An 18,012-nucleotide genomic window follows, 5' to 3' on the forward strand; every position below is an offset into this window, starting at 1 on the left:
GTAACGGTGTCGGAGCCGATCGGAGCCGACACCGATGCCTGTGCCACATGGGTGTCGGAACCGATCGGAGCCGACACCGAAGTGGTAGATGCAGATTCGGCACCGATAGCCATCGGTGCCGAAGGCTGTTAAGCCAGAATCGGCTCCAGCCGGAGCGATCTCGACTCGAACGAAGTCGGCCGAGGCCGCAGGCTTAGACACAGAAGCCTGGGCCTTGGAAGATTTAGCTGATTTTGATGGAGCCGACTTAGCCGGAGAGCCCTCCGGCTTAAGAAGGCCCCTAAGTATCAGCTTGTTGCGTCTTTCCTGCAGGACTCTCTGGCTGAAGGAATGACAAATAGCACAGGAGTCCTGCAGGTGAAGAGGCCCCAGGCAATACAGGCAAGAAGTGTGACCGTCTGTCAGAGACATCTTCTGACAGCACGAGTCACACTTCTTAAAACCTGAGACCCTCTCCTTTGACATGGTGCTTTACAAAAAACACACACACACACACCAGTCAAAAATTAACTTAAATAAAATACCAAAAGGTATTCCTATAAACAAACACACACACCCTAACAGGGAGGGGATGGGATGGGTAAAGTTTGACTAAAAAAAAAATTAGAAGAGACAGGGATTTTCTGTCAGAAAATGTAAATAATTAACTTATAACTAACAATTAAGGGTTTTTTAACAAAAAGGGGCTTAAATATCCAAAACGTGAATCACTTACAGGAGCTGGTAAAAGGAGGACCTCATAAGCGAAGCGGCAAACGAGATCTGGATACTTACAGCCTTGCATCATGGGATATGGGGCTGCCTCGAGCTGGTAAAAGTGACTCTCGAGCTTAGCAAGTGCCGAGTCGGAGCCGAGGGATCGGCTCCGAACCCATCAAGCAAGAATGAAGGCGAGATTGACAACTTAACATCTGTTCTTTTGATGTTGCTGAAGCTGTTTAGATCCTTAGACCAAGTATCTCTGGTGCCATTTGACTTGTCGATATGCAGTAAATCCATCAGTATTGGGTCAGAAGATTCCTTTTGTGCCAGACACAGGTAACCACTTAGTTGTGTATGTTACTAAGTACAGTGACATGGCTTTGAGTCAGTCCATGTAGACCATGATGTTTAAGCATTGTATCCTATTAGTATACCTTCAGTAAGGTATCTCTGTGGGCATTCCAGTTGTTGCAATATCTGGACAGATAACTTGCCAGGGGGGACATTATACTCAATGATTGACCTAATAAAGGCTGAGTGAAGGGGGTGTACCCGAAGAGGAATGTAGGTGAATATCTTAAATAAGAAAACTGTTTCTCAGCTCATCCCACTAATTAGTTAGATCTAATTCCTATTTAACCAACAAATCCAAATTGACCATATAAACAATGTTTAAAACTTCAAGAAAAAAACTTTGCAATAAAACAAAATTTAAAATAAAACAAAATGTAATATAAGACCAAAATCAAAAAGTAATTCAAATATTCAGACTTTAAATTTAGAAAAATCCAAAAATCAATGCATTCAGATGGCAGTTTTAAACTCAGAACTGTTATAGCTGAAGAGGAAATGTAGGTAAATACCCTAAATAAGAATACTGTTTCTCTCCTTCCTCTCCTCTAATTCCTATCCCACTAACTGGCTAGATCTAATTCCTATTCAGTCAAAGAATACAAAAATAATCTTTCCTAACTGACCCTAGCCAGCAACTTTTAAGATTTCAAGAAAAAAACTTTGAAATAAAACAAGAGTTTAAAATACAACAAACTATAGTATAATAAGACCAAAAAATGGAAATAGCCAAATCTTAAATGTAGGAAATCCCAAAACCAATGCACAGTAATTTTAACATCAGAGATCTTGTAGCTGAAAAGGAACATAGGTGAATGCCTTAAAAAACTGTTTGTCAGCTTCTCTCACTAATTAGCTAGACTGAATTTTTATTCAGTCAGTGAATGCAAAAATGAATGCTTTCTTAATTCACCCTAGCTAAAAACTTTTAAGACTTCAAGAAAAACATTTGCAATAAAATAAAGTTAAAAATACAAGAAAAACAAAATCAAAAAGCAGTGGAGTTATCCAGGCCATAAATGTAGAAATTTCAAAAATCAATACAGTCAATGTAGTCAAACAGCAGTTTTTAATGCAGAGATGTAATAGCTGAAAAGGAATGTAGGTGAATAACTTAAATAAGGAAACTGTTTCTCAGCTCCTCCCACTGATTAGCTAGATCTAACTGCTGTTCAATCAATGACTGCAAAAGGAATGTTCCATAACTGACCCTAGAGAGCAACTTTTAAGACTTCAAGGAAAAAACTTTAGAATAAAACAAAGTTTAAAATGCAACAGACATTAATAAAATAAGACCAAAATCAAAAAGTAATGGAAATAACCAAACCTTAAATGTAGAAAATCTAAAAATCAATGTAAGTTAAACAGCAGTTTTAAACTCAGAAATTGTATAGCTGAAGAAGAATGTGGGTTAATACTATAAATAAGAAAACTGTTTCTCAGCTCCTTACACTAATTAACTAGATCAAATTCTTGTTCATTTAAATTGATTTCAGAGAAATAAATGCCAAAGTCAGACTGCCGACCAGTCATGAGTGAAGTCCCACAGGGATCAGTCCTGGGTCCTCGCCTGTTTGGTATCTACTTCACAGAAGTCCAGGCCAACAAAAAGGGACTCTGGCTGAGCAAGTTCACAGACAACTGCAAGTTGGGAACTATTATTAACTCCCCAAGTGATGCAAACATCTACAGAAAGGCCTCACTGAGACCAATGACTGGTGTTGAAACCATGACCTTAAGCTTAACGCCAAAAAATGCGTTGTCATCCCCTTTGGTAAAAACTCAGTTCCCACTAATTACCACATTGATGGGAGCCCACAGAACACTGAAGGCGTTATAAGAGATCTGGGTCGCAGGTTGACAGCAACCTCTCCTTCGACCACTGCATTGCCACTGTGGTCAGAAAGTCCTTCTGTGTGGCACATCTCATTACCAAGGGTTTTGCATCCAGGAAGAAAGAGGTTATTGTCTCTCTCTACTCTTCCCTCATTAGTCCAGTCATCAAGTATAATGCCCCATTTGACATGTACCTCACTAGACACCTGCAACAGTTGGAGAGGCCACAGAAGTATCTCACGAAGAGGATCATAGGCATTAAACACAAGTCCTACACGGACAGACTCAAAAGACTCCGGCTATTCTCTGTCTCATATCTCCTACTTAGAGGTGAGCTCTGCTTGATTTACAAAACCATGTCTGACCCAACTCTGTTAGAAATGCTGCATCTAAAGAAACCTCAATCCCGCTGCACCATATGCTCCAGAGACCTCAATCTCATTACTACAATCAACAGAACATGCTGGAGGGACAGTTCCTCACCCAGAGACTGCCCATGCTCTGGAATAGACTTCCCATACATGTCAAGCAGAGCACCTCGCTGACCCTCTTCAAGAGAAATCTTGATGAGTGGGTGGGAAATACAAAGTTCACCCCAGGGATCACTCCAGTGGCTCTATTTGATAGAGGCACTGGGAGCTAATGTCGGGCGGCATAATGCCAGGGCACTTCTATGGGCTAGGCTTGTTAAGGCTATAGGGTCATTAGCCTAGTACATACCTATGAACACCTATGAATATTGCAGCTAGAATTAGAGTCTGCTGTTAATCTTCCTTCACCAACTCATTGACTTGGGTCAACAAAGCACCGTATGCATTGCAAAAATCCTGTAACAAAACACCACAACATGCACTTTTACAGAAAATGCAGTGTAGAAAAACAATGCAAAATCAGTTACTTATAGAAAATAAGAGTAAGATGAAAATGTTAACTTTTGTGGCATCCAGAGTTTTATTAAATTGAAAGAAACTGATTTGTAAATAGATGGTGTGAGTTTTTTGTGCACCTAAATACTAAGCTTGAAATCCTTGCCGTTGTTAAGACTAGACTTTCTAAGGTGGGATGCTGGCAATCTGTGATTAATGAGGCACATTTAAATGACATTGTTTAAGAACCATTGCTTCCTTAATGGCTCTACAAGTGGAATAAGTAATCTAGCCTAATTAGATTGCCACTCAAAATAGCCTTTGTGATGCAAAAGATGATGATACAAATGCAGGAAAGAAAGGCAAACAAAAATATGTTTGGACATAAAACAAATGGAATAATTATTAAAGGATCATAGGATCACAGAAGGTTACTAGGCTAATGGCCTTAAGCCTCTTACAACTCTAGCCAAGAGTTTATCCCCCAAAAAAGAAACCTCAGTCAGCACCTGTCACCCTTGTCAGTGAGGGACACAGGTGGAACTCCTGGGACAAATTTGTGGTTTTCCATCCACTCATCAAGGCTGCAGTGATGAGGGTCAGTGAGGTACTCTATTTGACGTGTATGGGAAGTCTATTCCAGAGACGGGGCAGCCTCTGGGAGACAAACCTGTCTCTCCAGCAGGTTCTGTTGATGTTGCTTATTAGATTTAGGCTTTTTGAGAGGGTAATGTGGAGGAGTTAGACATATGGACATGGTGCATTTCTAGTAGGGCAGGGTCCAAAATTACCTTGTAGGCAAGACACAGATCACCTCTGAGCAATCTGTATGATACTGAGCAGAGTGATAGTGATTTCAGCCTGTTCGCATAGGACAGGTGTTGGAGGCCATGGATTCTCTTTGTGAGGTATTTCTGTGGCCTTTCCAGTTAGTGCAGGTGTTTGGAAAGGTACATACCAAACAGAGCATTATGCTCAATTATTGGACTAATGAGGGAGGAGTACAGAGAGGTAATAACCTCCTTTTTTCTGGATGCAATCCCTTTACTTATGAGATGAACCAAGTAAAAGTCTTGTCTGACCACTGCCGCTACATGATGATTGAATGTCAGATTGTTGTCAACCTGAGTACCCAGGTCTCTCACCACAGGTTGTGTTCTTAGGGGGTTGCTGTTGATGTGGTAATCAGTAGGGGCCATGTTTTTGCCGAATATTATGATTATACATTTTTTTGCATTTAATTTAAGGCCATGACTGTAGCACCAGTCATTTGTTGCTATGAAATCTTCTTGCAGTATGTTAACATCATTTGGGGAGTCAATGACAGTACCCAACTTACAGTTGTCTGCAAACGTGGTCAGCTACAGGCCTTTTGTCTTTGCCTGGACCTCTGAGAAGTAGATGCCAAACTGTAGGGGTCCCAGGACAGATCCCTGGAGAACACCACTAGTGACAGGTTTGCTGTCATATGTGGAGGTGCCTATTTTGATTCTGTGGGTCCTATCTGTGAGCCAGTTGGCCAACCACCTGATGAGATAGAGATATAGACCAAGCTGTGTTAGCTTTTCAATGATGCCCAAGTGGGGGATTGTGTCAAAGGCCTTGGCCAAGTCAAGGTAAGCTGTATGTACTGACTTTTCCTCATCCAGTGCCTTGGTGATGGTCTCAAAGAAGTCAACCAGGTTCAACAGGCAAGATCTGCCCTTGACGAAACTGAACTGGGTGGGGTCAAGTGCTTGCAGATTGCCTATGTCCTTGTTTATGAGATCTGTAATAATATGCTCCATGGCTTTACAGATCATACTGTAAAAGCTATTGGGGTGATAGTTTCCAAGGTCAGTAGTGGCACCACCTTTGCGCAAAGGGATGACAATGACATTTCTCCACTCTGCTGGAATGAAGCCTGTAGTTAAGCTATGGTTGAATATGGTGCTCAATGGCAAAGCTAGTTCTTGCTGGAGATGGTGCAGAATACAGCCTGGGATACTATGAGGTCCCATGGAAGCTGTGTTCTTTGATTTGGATAGGGCCTTTACCACTTGATCTCTGGAGATGTGAGGTCTGGGACAAGTATCGGGGATGTGGAATGGACCTTTGGTGGGGGGCAGGGGGTGAGGCTTGCACTTAATCTATCTGTTAGCAGGTTGGCTAAGTCAACAGAATCAGTGTAAGTGATACCGTTAAGTACTAAGTTGGAACAAACCTGGGCTTTGTCATGGAAGTTTCTGATGTAACTGAAGAAGGCTTTGCAGTTTACCTTTGTTTTGGAGGCTAATTTTGATTCATAATTGGCTTTGGAGGTTTTCACTAGTGATCTAATTTGCTTGTTGAGGCTAAGGAGGGAGTTTATCCAATTTGGAATTTGTTCCTTTTTACCCTTGGACAATTTATTCCTTTTGTTGTAAAGCCTGTTGATACAGGATGTCCACCAGACAGGTTTGTGTTTCCTTTAGGAGCAAGTTTTAGTTCTGTTGGGTATGGCTGAGTCCATGCAGTTATACAGCTGCTTGTATACTGCAGTGGCATACTATTCAGCATAGTTGTCTTCATCCTGTGAGGGGGGCGGTGGTGTGAAGCTACTGATACCCTTCCTTAGAAGGTTGTAGTCAGCTTTTGAGAAGCTTTTTAGCCTGGTTACAGCTGGGGGGGGGGCAGGGGTTGCATGGAATAGAAAATTCAAATGAGACAGACTGATGATCTGATCTCACCAGGGAAGAACATACTATGGGAGTGGTGCAGCAGTCACCCATGTTGGTGAGGACCAAGTCCAGAATGTTATCTTCTCTTGTGAGGGATAAGATAAGCTGGTCTAGTGCATTAGAACTGATGAAGTCAAAGAATCATTGGGTGAGCTCATTGGTACAGGAATAGTTCACCCCGTCTATGATAGGTAGTTGAAGTCACCAAGGATCAAGGTGTTAGGGGGTACCTTGATAGAGTCAAGTGGGTCCAGGTAAGAGGAGTGGGTGTCCTGAGTCATTCATGGTGGTCTATAAATGGCTATAACTTGGATGTGTGTGTTGCCAACTGTAAGTTGCACCTGGAGTACTTCCAGTGCATCATGCTGGCAAATCAGTGTGGAGGTGTGCCTCTCCTTAATGAAGATAGAAACTCCACCACCCTTAGTCTTCCCAACCTCATTTTGGGGTCAGAATGTGTGGAATGAGGTATAGCCTGGTAATGCTTTATCTGTTTATAATGTATGCAGTGTTGAATTACTGAGAAGAAAAATCACTTTTCGGAAAGAAAAATTCTTAGGTTGAATACTCCTTTAAATGACCATGGCCAAAAACTTTAAGAGTTCAAGAAAAAAACTTTGCAATAAAGCAAATAAAAAACAATAACCATTGCTGCAATAAAGTAAATAGAAACCATTTGCAATACAACAAAATTCAAAATATAAAAAAATGTAGTTTAATAAGAACAAAATCAAAAAGTAATGGAAACATCTAAATCTTAAATGTTAAATATAAAAACAAAGAAAAAAATACATTAAAAAGTATTTTTAAAATCAGATCTGTTTTTACTGACGAGGAATATAGGTGAATGTCATAAATAAAAAAAAAAATCTTTCTCAGCTGTCTCCAATAATTAGCTAGACTGAATTTTTATTCAATAAATGAATTTAAAAGGAAGTTTTCATCAACTGATCCGAGCTAAGAACTTTTAAGAGCTCAAGAAGAAAAATATTGGAAAAAAAAAATGTAAGCTTGTTTCCTGCCTTTCCTGTTAAGTGGTATAGACTGTTTGTAGGCTTCTGAGCCCCCAAGCCCTTCTGTGTTGGAGGGAAGCCTTCTAGCTTAGTTTTTTTCTCATATAACTAGCCACTTTTCTAGTTTCAGCACTCAAATCTGTTTCTTTCAACTCAGCACTTGTTCAGAACTCATTGTAAGCACTACATAAGCTGCAAAGTACTACAGCACTCAACTTTCCTCACTTGTCTAGTGGAAAGCACTTTTTAGTACTTAATAAATAAGCACTTATCCAGGCATGTCTAAGGGTCAGTTCCCAGTGATTTCTCCTGTCTATCTGATGAATCTGGGCATCTTGGGGCAATGCAGCAATTGCCTCATGTACACAGACAACCCTCTCCTCCTACCACCCAACACTACAACCTGTGAGAGATGCACTTATATAGCCAAACTGGAAGTAAAGCTCTCTTCACCCAAGACTGGACTAGACAGTCAAGAGGAGAAGGTAAACACTTGCACCACACCACACTCATCACATAGTCCCTCAAAACATACACCACCAAAACACACACATAGAAACACAAAACATACACCTACATTTGCGGAGGCTCTCAATAAAAACCTGCCCAAGCATCAGGGACATCCAAAGCATAAACGCAAGCAAACTCCACCCCCCCAACACAACCCAAATGACACATAGCCCACAAACTCAGTGTGCCACTCAACCACAGCCCATAAGGCATAACAACGTACCCAACACTCTAGTCATAGGTGACTCTATAGTCAGGCACACTGATGTTCCACTCAGTAGACTAAACAAGGAGAAAGTTACTGTCAGCTGCCTGTCAGGTGCCAGGATCCACCACATAACGCATGCACTCAGGTCACTCCACAATAAGTACAAATATGACACTGTCATTGTCCATGTTGGTGTGAATGACCTGAGACGTACCTCCCTGGACTACATGAAAAGAGACATGGAGGAGCTCTCTGATCTTGTATCCCAGGCAGGTATGACCTTAACCCTGAGTAGCATCCTGCAATCACCCAGAATGATACCAAAGTACAAGGACAAAATGATTGACTTCAACAATTGGCTAAGCTTCTGGTGTCATTCTAAGGGGATCCAGTATTTGTCTGCTTGGGACGACATGATCGACAGTCCATGATACTTTGCCAGAGATGGCCTGCACCTGTTGCCCTTAGGATTCCGGCTACTGGCTAAGGCTTTTGCCACCCCTATAGTGCCTTTTTAGGCAAGGTTCAAATGACAAATTCACCACGGTAACAGGTACAAGCAAGCAAAATCTGAGGGTAATGCTACTCAATGCTAGAAGTCTAAACCTCAAAATGCACTCACTCGAGGCACTCCTTAAAATGGAGAACATTGACATCTGTACAATGACAGAGACCTGGTTCAAAGCTCCAGAGAGCATCCCTGCATTACCAGGCTTCAACTCATACCACACCTTTCAGCCACCTAACCCAGAAAGAAGCACTAAAGGCGGAGGCGTGTCCATATTCATTAAGGATATCCACACCTCCAGGCTAGTTGCACAGCATAATGCATCCGAGATTATCCAAGTACAACTAACTCTGGGCAAGACTGCAATCCAAATTGTAGCTTGCTACAGACCCACCATCATGCCTCAGGATGCACACTCCTCATTTCTTGATACACTGCAAAGTATTAGGGTACAACCCAACACCCTAATAATGGGCGATTTCAACTACCCCACCATGAACTGGGAAAACTACTCATGTACCAACTCTTTTGCTCAACGTTTTCTAGAATTCATAAATTCCAGCGCCTTGGATCAACTTATTCACACCCCCACCAGGGGCAGCAATATCCTGGACCTGGTCATTACCAACATGGGAAACCAGTGTTCCACACCAGAGGTCAATTCCTCATTGGTCAGATCCGACCACAAACTAATCAGCCTAGACATCCACATCCCACCCCCAGCCCCAATTAGGGAAACCATCGTAAAAAACTTCTCAAAAGCCAACTTCACACTTCTTAAGACAGAAGTGGCAAACTTCATGACACCCATGCAGACGAACAATAGAGGTATGACTGCTGAATCCTACACAAATGCACTTTATAAGCACTTACACGAGTGCATGGATCATGCTATCCCTAATAGAACCAAGATGTTATCTTCCAAAAAACGGAAGCCAATCTGGTGGTCCTCTGCCATAAACAAACTCTACAACAGAAGAAAGAAACTGTTGCAAAAAAAGAGTAAAATCTCATGACTGGAGGAACTCCCTGGTCAACCTCAGTAAGAAGCTGAGATCCCTCATAAAATCCTCCAAAGCTAGTTACAAAAACAAAATTGCCACTGACTCTAAAGACAACCACAAAGCATTCTATAGCTATGTCAAGAATCTAAATGGGAACACTCAGATCTGCTCTGAGTTACAGCATAATGGCACTAAATATACAGAACCAATTGATATTGCCAACATCCTAACAGATAGGTTCAGTGCTAACTTTACCCCCCCTCTCACCCCGTAGAGGGTCCATCTCTATACCGGAAGAATGCAAAGTTCCTATATCACGGCTGCACAGGTAAAAAACACACTCTCCAAAGCCAAGAACACAGCATCCATGGGACCTGACAATATCCCAGGCTGCGTTCTACACGAACTACAGAATGAACTGGCACCCTACCTAAGTACCATGTTCAATCATAGCCTCACCGCAGGCTTTGTACCCACTGAATGGTGCACCGCAACAGTTATCCCACTCCACAAAGGGGGAGCCACGAAGGACCCCGGGAACTACTGCCCCATTAGCCTGACGAGCCTGGTCTGCAAGGCCATGGAACGTATCATCATGGAACTCAAAAACAAAGATATTGGTAATCTCCAAACTCTGGACCCTACTCAGTTTGGATTTGTAAAAGGCAGATCATGTCTCCTAAACCTGATTGACTTCTTTGAAGCAGTCACCAAAGCCATAGATGAGGGTAAAATGGTTCACACAGCTTATCTAGATCTTGTCAAGGCTTTCGACACCATCCCCCACTCTGGAATTATAGATAAGCTCACTAAACTAGGTATAAATCCCTATGTCACAAGATGGGTTGCCAACTGGCTAACGGACAGAACCCACACTGTGAAAGTAGCGGATTCCAAATCCGACATCAGACCAGTGACAAGTGGAGTACCACAGGGTTCAGTCCTGGGTCCTCTCCTGTTTGGTATCTACTTCTCTGAAGTGCAGGCCAACACAGAAGGTCTTTGGCTAACAAAGTTTGCAGATGACTGCAAACTAGGAGCCATAATCGAAACTCCTAACGATGTGGACAAACTACAAAAGGGCCTCACTGAGACAGATACCTGGTGTCAAAGCCATGGCCTGAAACTCAATGCCAAAAAGTGTATTGTCATCCCCTTTGGTAAAAACTCTGTACCCATGAACTACCACATAGCTGGTAGTCTACTTAATGCCGAAAATGTGACAAGAGACCTTGTGACACAGGTGGACAGTAGTCTCTCCTTTGATAATCACATCACCACAGTGGTCAGGAAATCCTTCTACGTGGCTCATCTCATCACAAAAGGATTCTCATCCAGAAAAAAAGAGGTCGTTGTTCCCCTCTACTCATCACTCATTAGACCCATTAAAGAGTACAACGCCCCTTTTGGTATGTACCTCACAAGACATCTACAACAACTGGAAAGACCACAGAAATACCTCACAAAGAGGATTACTGGCCTCATACAGATGCCCTATGCAGACCGTCTCAAAAAACTACAGCTTTACTCCATCACATATCGCCTACTCAGGGGCGATCTCTGCCTAACATACAAAGCTATGTCAAACCCAGAGCTGTTGGACATGCTCCACTTAAAGAAATCTCAATCCCTCCGAGCTACACATTCTAGAGACCTTAACCGTGTCACCACAATAAACAGAACATGCTGGAGGGATAGATTCCTGTCCCAGAGACTTCCCATACTCTGGAACAGACTACCTATCTATGTCAAACAGAGCTCCTCATTAGCACTCAAGAAAAATCTTGATGATTGGATAGGAAATGGGAAATTCACCCCGGGGATCACTTCTGTGGCTCTGCTCGACAGGGGCACAGGAAAATAATTTTCTTGGGTGGCGAAAGCCAGGGTACATTTTTTGGCTAGGCTTGTATGGGCCCTAGGGCCGATAGCCTAGTACCTACCTATGAACCTATAAAAAAGTCTGAAATACAACAGTCGGTAATGTAATAAGACCAAAATAAAATGTAATATAAATACCCAAAACCTTAAATGTAGAAAATGTAAAATGTCAGTGCAGTCAAGCAATAGTCTTCAACCCAGAGCTGCTATATCTGTAGAGGAATGTGGGTAAATACGTTAAGACGAAAACTGTTCCTCAGCGCCACCCAGTAATTTACTAGATCTAACTCCTATTAAGTAAATGAATGCAAACTGAATTTTTCGTAATTAACCCTGGCCAATAAGTTTTAAGACTTTAAGGAAAAAAAACCTTTTCAATAAAAGAAAGCTTAAAATACAACAACCTGTGATATGAAAATAGCAGAATCACAAATTAATGGAAACATCCACACCTTAAATATATAAAATCCAAAAAGTAATGCAGTCAAACAGCAGTTTTAAATTCACATCTGTTGTAGCTGAAGAGGAATATAAGTGAATACCTTATATAGGAAAAGTGTTTCTAAACTTCTCCAACTAATTAATTAATTCTAATTCCAATTCAGTCAATGAATGCAAAAGGAATGCTTCCTCAAAGAACCCTAGCCAACAACTTTTAGACTCCAGGAAGAAAATAATAGTAATCATAGAAAGTTTAAAATGCATAAAATTGCAATGTTATAAGACAAAAAATCAAAATATGATTAATACTGAAACCTTAATTGTAAAAAATAAAAAAAAATCAACAAAAAACAAGGCAGTCAAACAGCATTTATAAACTCAGAGCTGTCATAGCTGAAGAGGAATGTAGGTGAATATTTAAGATAAGACAAGTGTTTCTCAGATGGTGCCACTAACTAGCTAGATCTAATTCCTGTTAATTCAATGAATGCAGAAGGAATGTTTCCTAATTGACCCTAGCCAAGACCTTCTCATACTTCATGGAAAAAATATTGTATACACAATCACCTGAGTAAACCAGCCGTCAATGAATAAAATTCCAAGTAAAACAAAACAATATGGCAGCAGGAAGCATGACACAAATAAAATATCCAACAAAGATGTCTGATAGTTCATACACTTTACTAACATATTTGCAAGTCGTTAAGCACTTTCACCAAATAGACATTGGCTTCATCAGACCGTAATGATAATAAAACACACAGACATACATCATATATAGTCCTATAATTAATTGAAGCAGTTTGAATTCACCAGTAACATATCCCAAAGCAGTGCCCATTTGCATATATCAATTGCTAACATTCAGATGACATCACATGTTAAAGGGAAATATCTCTTTCAGTGTATAAAACATTTTTAAAACATAAAATAATGTAGAACTGGACATAAAATCTTATAAGTTGAACTATACTAACTGGCAAACATATCCTATCTAGGTAGCCCTCTCTTATCAAGTATCGGTCTAATAGAGACCGTATTGTTCAAACCTGATCCTTTATCAGCTCTCAACTTAAGGATCCATCTAAGTTCTGCCTCACTAGTCCTATTCTCAATACTCCCCAACCTAGCACTCACTTGTAAGGTTTGTATAACCTTAAACCTAAAGTGATGAATTTGATCGTTAGCTGCCACATATCTAGCAAGGGCATTCATATTATTGCCCGTTCGTATACTATAGGAATGTTCCCTCATACTCTCTTTAAGGGTTCAATCTGTCTTTCCAACATGGAATCTTTTGCAGCATTCACAGTGTGCTAAATATACCAAGTGCTTTGTTGTACAAGTTGCCCTTACAATAAATCTATATATTTTGTTAAAATCAGGGTGCATAAACATACCATCACTATCTGTCGGATCACAGAAGTTACATGAACCACATGGGTAGGGCCTATATTCCTTCTCACATACCATATTCCCTTTATCTGGATAACATAATATAATTTTAAGTGACTTACAGTTCATAAATCCAAACATGGGAGTCTCCCCCACCACTCTACCAATGTTTTCATCCATCATCAAAAGATGTCAATCTTTCTTGACAGCATCAACATTACTTGTATAAGCCATTGAAACTATAACCCTATCCATAGAGTCGTTAAGCTTTTCACTACCTCTTGCTGCTATAGCTGAACCCTGAAAGGAAAAAAAATATGGCTTGGCTCGCCCTTCTCTCATAGAATCAACATCTAACAAAATAGGACCCACTTCAATATCCCTGTAGCCTCTATGTCTCAGAGACACTCTAAGAGTCTCACAGCCACCCCTATAATGCAGATCAACATTATGTAGTCGAGAAACTCTCATACCTTGACCTTTTATTATATTATTAAACACCCTTCTTGGGTGCATACTCTTCCTATGAAGTATTTAGTACTTATAACACTCCATCCTAAGTATATTGTCTGGACATTTACTGACTAACACATCAAAAAACTCCATAGACTTACGTGACCATTTATAAGTAAATCTCAAAAAAGCATTAGATTCATGCAACTTTAGTACAAATCATTCTAAATCTTCTGGGGTCCCTCCCCATAGCAAAAAAACCTCATCAACAAAACAACGGTAAAAAAGCACATTCTGCAAATACAGCTCCATTCCAAATACCTCCTCCAATTCCCATTGCACCATCACGGAATTAGCATAGCTGTTTACACAGCATGTCCCCATTGCCATACCATGTTTCTGTTTATAATAACAGTTGCCAAACACAAATATGTTGTTATTAAGTACCAAGTCCATAAAAATCACATATCGGTTCTACAAGCCTATGTTGATACTCACTCTGATTGTTCAGGTACCTATGTAGATATTCAACCCCTTCAATATTAGGTATGGTTGTAAACAGGGATACTACATCTAGGGTGACTAACATATAGTCACACAAGCTATTATAACTCTCCATAAATCCATATAGGTCCTGTAGAAAATGTTTAGTATCCCTCAATACAGTACTGAACTTATCCAAGATAGGCCTAACATGCCTTTCAACAAAAACAGAAAAAGGCTCAGTAACCCACACTTTCCCAGCTACTATGGGCCTGAAAGGGGGAGTTCTTGGCTTCTTGTGCACCTTGGGCTGTCCTTGAAACATAGGTATGACAGGGGATTCAACCGTAAGATATTGTGCTAGTTCCATATTAATGTGAAAACTCAACATATAATCTTTCACCATATAGCGAATTTCTTTTATCAAATTATGTATACATTTGATGTCTACCTTCTCATATACCATTTCATCCATCAACATATTGTTGATAGAATCAAAATAAAAACTTCTATCCATGACAACTGTCATGCCGCCCTTGACTGCTGGGCGTATTACTATAGATTTATCATTCCGTATTGTATTGAGTGCTTCTTCCTCATTCCTAGTCATATTAAAAAATCTTTTGCCAGTTGGTTTAGTATCAAACAGCTTATATAAATCCTGTTCACATATCTTACAAAAAGCCTCAAGAATTGGATGATTCGTTGGTAACATATTACTAAACTTTTTAAAACCACATTGTTTTAAATCTGCACTACTATTGTCATACATTAGTTTCAGCATTACATTCCTTGCAAATATCCTCAGGTCGATAATGGAATCAGATATATTCGCTGCATGTGCAGGAATAAATGACATACCTAATGCCCCAGTCTCAGTTTCAGTCAATGGTCTCTTTGAGATGTTTAAAACTAATGATTGTGTGGTTCCCACATCTTCTTGATGGTTGGATAACTCACAGTTCCCATTGAGCCCTTCCTCTTAGTACGCCCACGACTCCTCAAATGACTCATGGATCTGTCCCTCTTCTGTCGAATTGGAAAAGGTGGTTGAGAAAACCCTTGATGTAAAAGGTCTGTCTACTCTTTCCATCGCACAACCACATCCTGTGTTTTATCCAATGTATCAGCATGAACACCCTGTCCACATTGTATGTGTATGTCCATATCACCCTCAACCTCAGTTGATTCCCTCGCTCGCTCTCCAGATAAAGGATTATTCATCCCTATTTCAGTCACAGGTAATACCCTAGGCCCAGCAGCATTTATTCCAGGAGATGCCTTATTTACATCAGTCTGAGACACCTCTCAAGAGGCCCTACAATCTTCATTTGGCCATGAAAAAATGTGTCCCTTCTTGAAATCTGACAAATCTCTATCCAGTCTCTTTTTCTTTTGACTGATCAGCCTTCTACCATACATTGACACACTATCAATGACCCCTCCAATAGCTTTGTCAGTTATTACTGATGGATACGAAGCATATAATGCTTCCTGCTGCTCGCCTATAGTAGCTATCAAGTTGTCTTCCTCAGGTCTAAAAAAACTCATTCATTAAATGCATATATCCAAAGCTGTAGTAGTTTTAGTAAGGGGCTCCGGTATTGCATGCCATATGTAGGCATCTTTAACACCTTTAAGCCCCTCTGCACCACTCTAAGATGGAGACAGGCCTCAAAATGATAGTGCTGATGTTACAATCTCTTAAACTTAAACAAATCATCCTCTAGACAATTTAACTGTGTACAAAATGACTGTCTATCATATTCAGTTTCAGAAAAAGTACCTTCAAACAACATTTCTCCGTTGTACCCAAGCAGCAGATTATCACCTCCTTGAAGCAAGCCCGCTAGGCCATTTGCCCTCCTGATTCCACCTTGACCGGAAGTAATAGAGCATGAATCATTCACATGTATTCCACGACCTTCCACCATGCTCTCGTGGGCAACCAAAATAAGTAAAAATATTGTATGTACAATCACCCAATGAGTAAAGCGGCTGTCAAACCTTACAAGTGAGTGCTAGGTTGGGGAATATTGAAAATAGGACTAGTGAGGCTGAACTTAGATGGATCCTTAAGTTGAAAGCTAATAAAGGATCAGGTCTGAATAGTACGGTCTCTATTAGACCGATACTTGATAAGAGAGGGCTACCTAGAGAGGATATGTTTGCTAGTTAGTACAGTTCAACTTATAAGATTTTATGTCCAGTTCTACATTATTTTATGTTTTGAAAATGTTTTATACACTGAAAGGGATATTTCCTTTTAACATGTGATGTCATCTGAATGTTAGTAATTGATATATGCAAATGGGCACTGCTTTGGGATATGTTATTTGTGAATTTAAACTGCTTCAATTAATCATAGGACTATATACGATGTATGTCTGTGTGTTTTATTATCATTACGGTCTGATGAAGCCAATGTCTATTTGGTGAAAGCGCTTACCGACTTGCAAATATTTTATTAAAGTGTCTAAACTATCGGACATCTTTGTTTGATATTTTATGTGTGCCGTGCTTCCTGCTGCCATACTTTGTTTTGTCTTCATGGAAAAAAACTTTGCAGTAAATCAAAGTTTAAAATACAGGAAGGTGTAATATAGCAAGTCCAAAATAAAAAAGTAATGGAAATATCCTAATCTTAAAAGTAGAAAATGCAAAAAAAAAAACAAAAAACAAAAAAAACAATGAAGTTAAGCAGCAGTTTTACACTCAGAGTTCTTGTACATAAAAAGAAATGTACGTGAGTATCTCAAATAAGTAAACTATTTCTCAGCTTCTCTATCTAATTAGGTAGAGCTAATTAATCTTCAGTTAATAAATGCAAAATGAATATTTCCTAAGAATAGCCAACAGCTTCCAAGAGTTCAAGATAAAAACCTTTTGAACAAAAAAGTTTAAAAATAAAAGAAACTCTGATAAAATAAGATCAAAATAAAAAAGTCATGTAAATACTCAAACTTTAAATGTAGAAAATGTAAAAATCAGTGCAGTCATGCAATAGTTTTAAACTCAGAGCTACTATAGTTGAAGAGGAATGCAGGTAAATATTTTAAAAAAGAAAAACGTTTATCGGCTCCTTCCACTAATTTGCTAGACTGAATTCCAATTCAGTCAATGAATGCAAATGGAAGTTTTCCTAATTGCCCCTAGTCCATACATTTTAAGAATTCAAGGAAGAAACATTTGCAATAAAAGAAACCTTAAAATACAGGATGTGATATAGTAATAAGACCAGAATAAAAAATAATGAAAATGCCCAGACGTTAAGTGTCTAAAAATGAAAAAGTAATGCATTCAGACAGGAGTATCATAGCTGTTATAGCTGCTGAGGAATATAAGTGAATAGCTTAAATAAGAAAACTGTTTCTCAGCTGCTCTGACAAATTAGGTCATTCACATTCCTAGTCAATCAATGAAAGCAAAAAGGAATGTTTCCTTAACTGATCTTAGCCAACAACTTTTAAGACTTCTAGAAGAACAGAATAGTAATAAAACAAAATTTAACTGCAATAAACTGTAATATAATAAGACAAAAAACAAAAATTAATCAACATCCAAGCCTTAATTTTAGAAAATAAAAAATCAAGGCAAATAGCATTTTTAAACTCTGATCTTATAGAGGTGAAGAAGAATGTAGGTGAATACCTTAAATAAGA

The sequence above is a fragment of the Protopterus annectens genome, chromosome 9.part0, assembly GCF_019279795.1.
Source record: "Protopterus annectens isolate FY-2018-M chromosome 9.part0, PAN1.0, whole genome shotgun sequence".
NCBI lineage: Eukaryota > Metazoa > Chordata > Ceratodontiformes > Protopteridae > Protopterus > Protopterus annectens.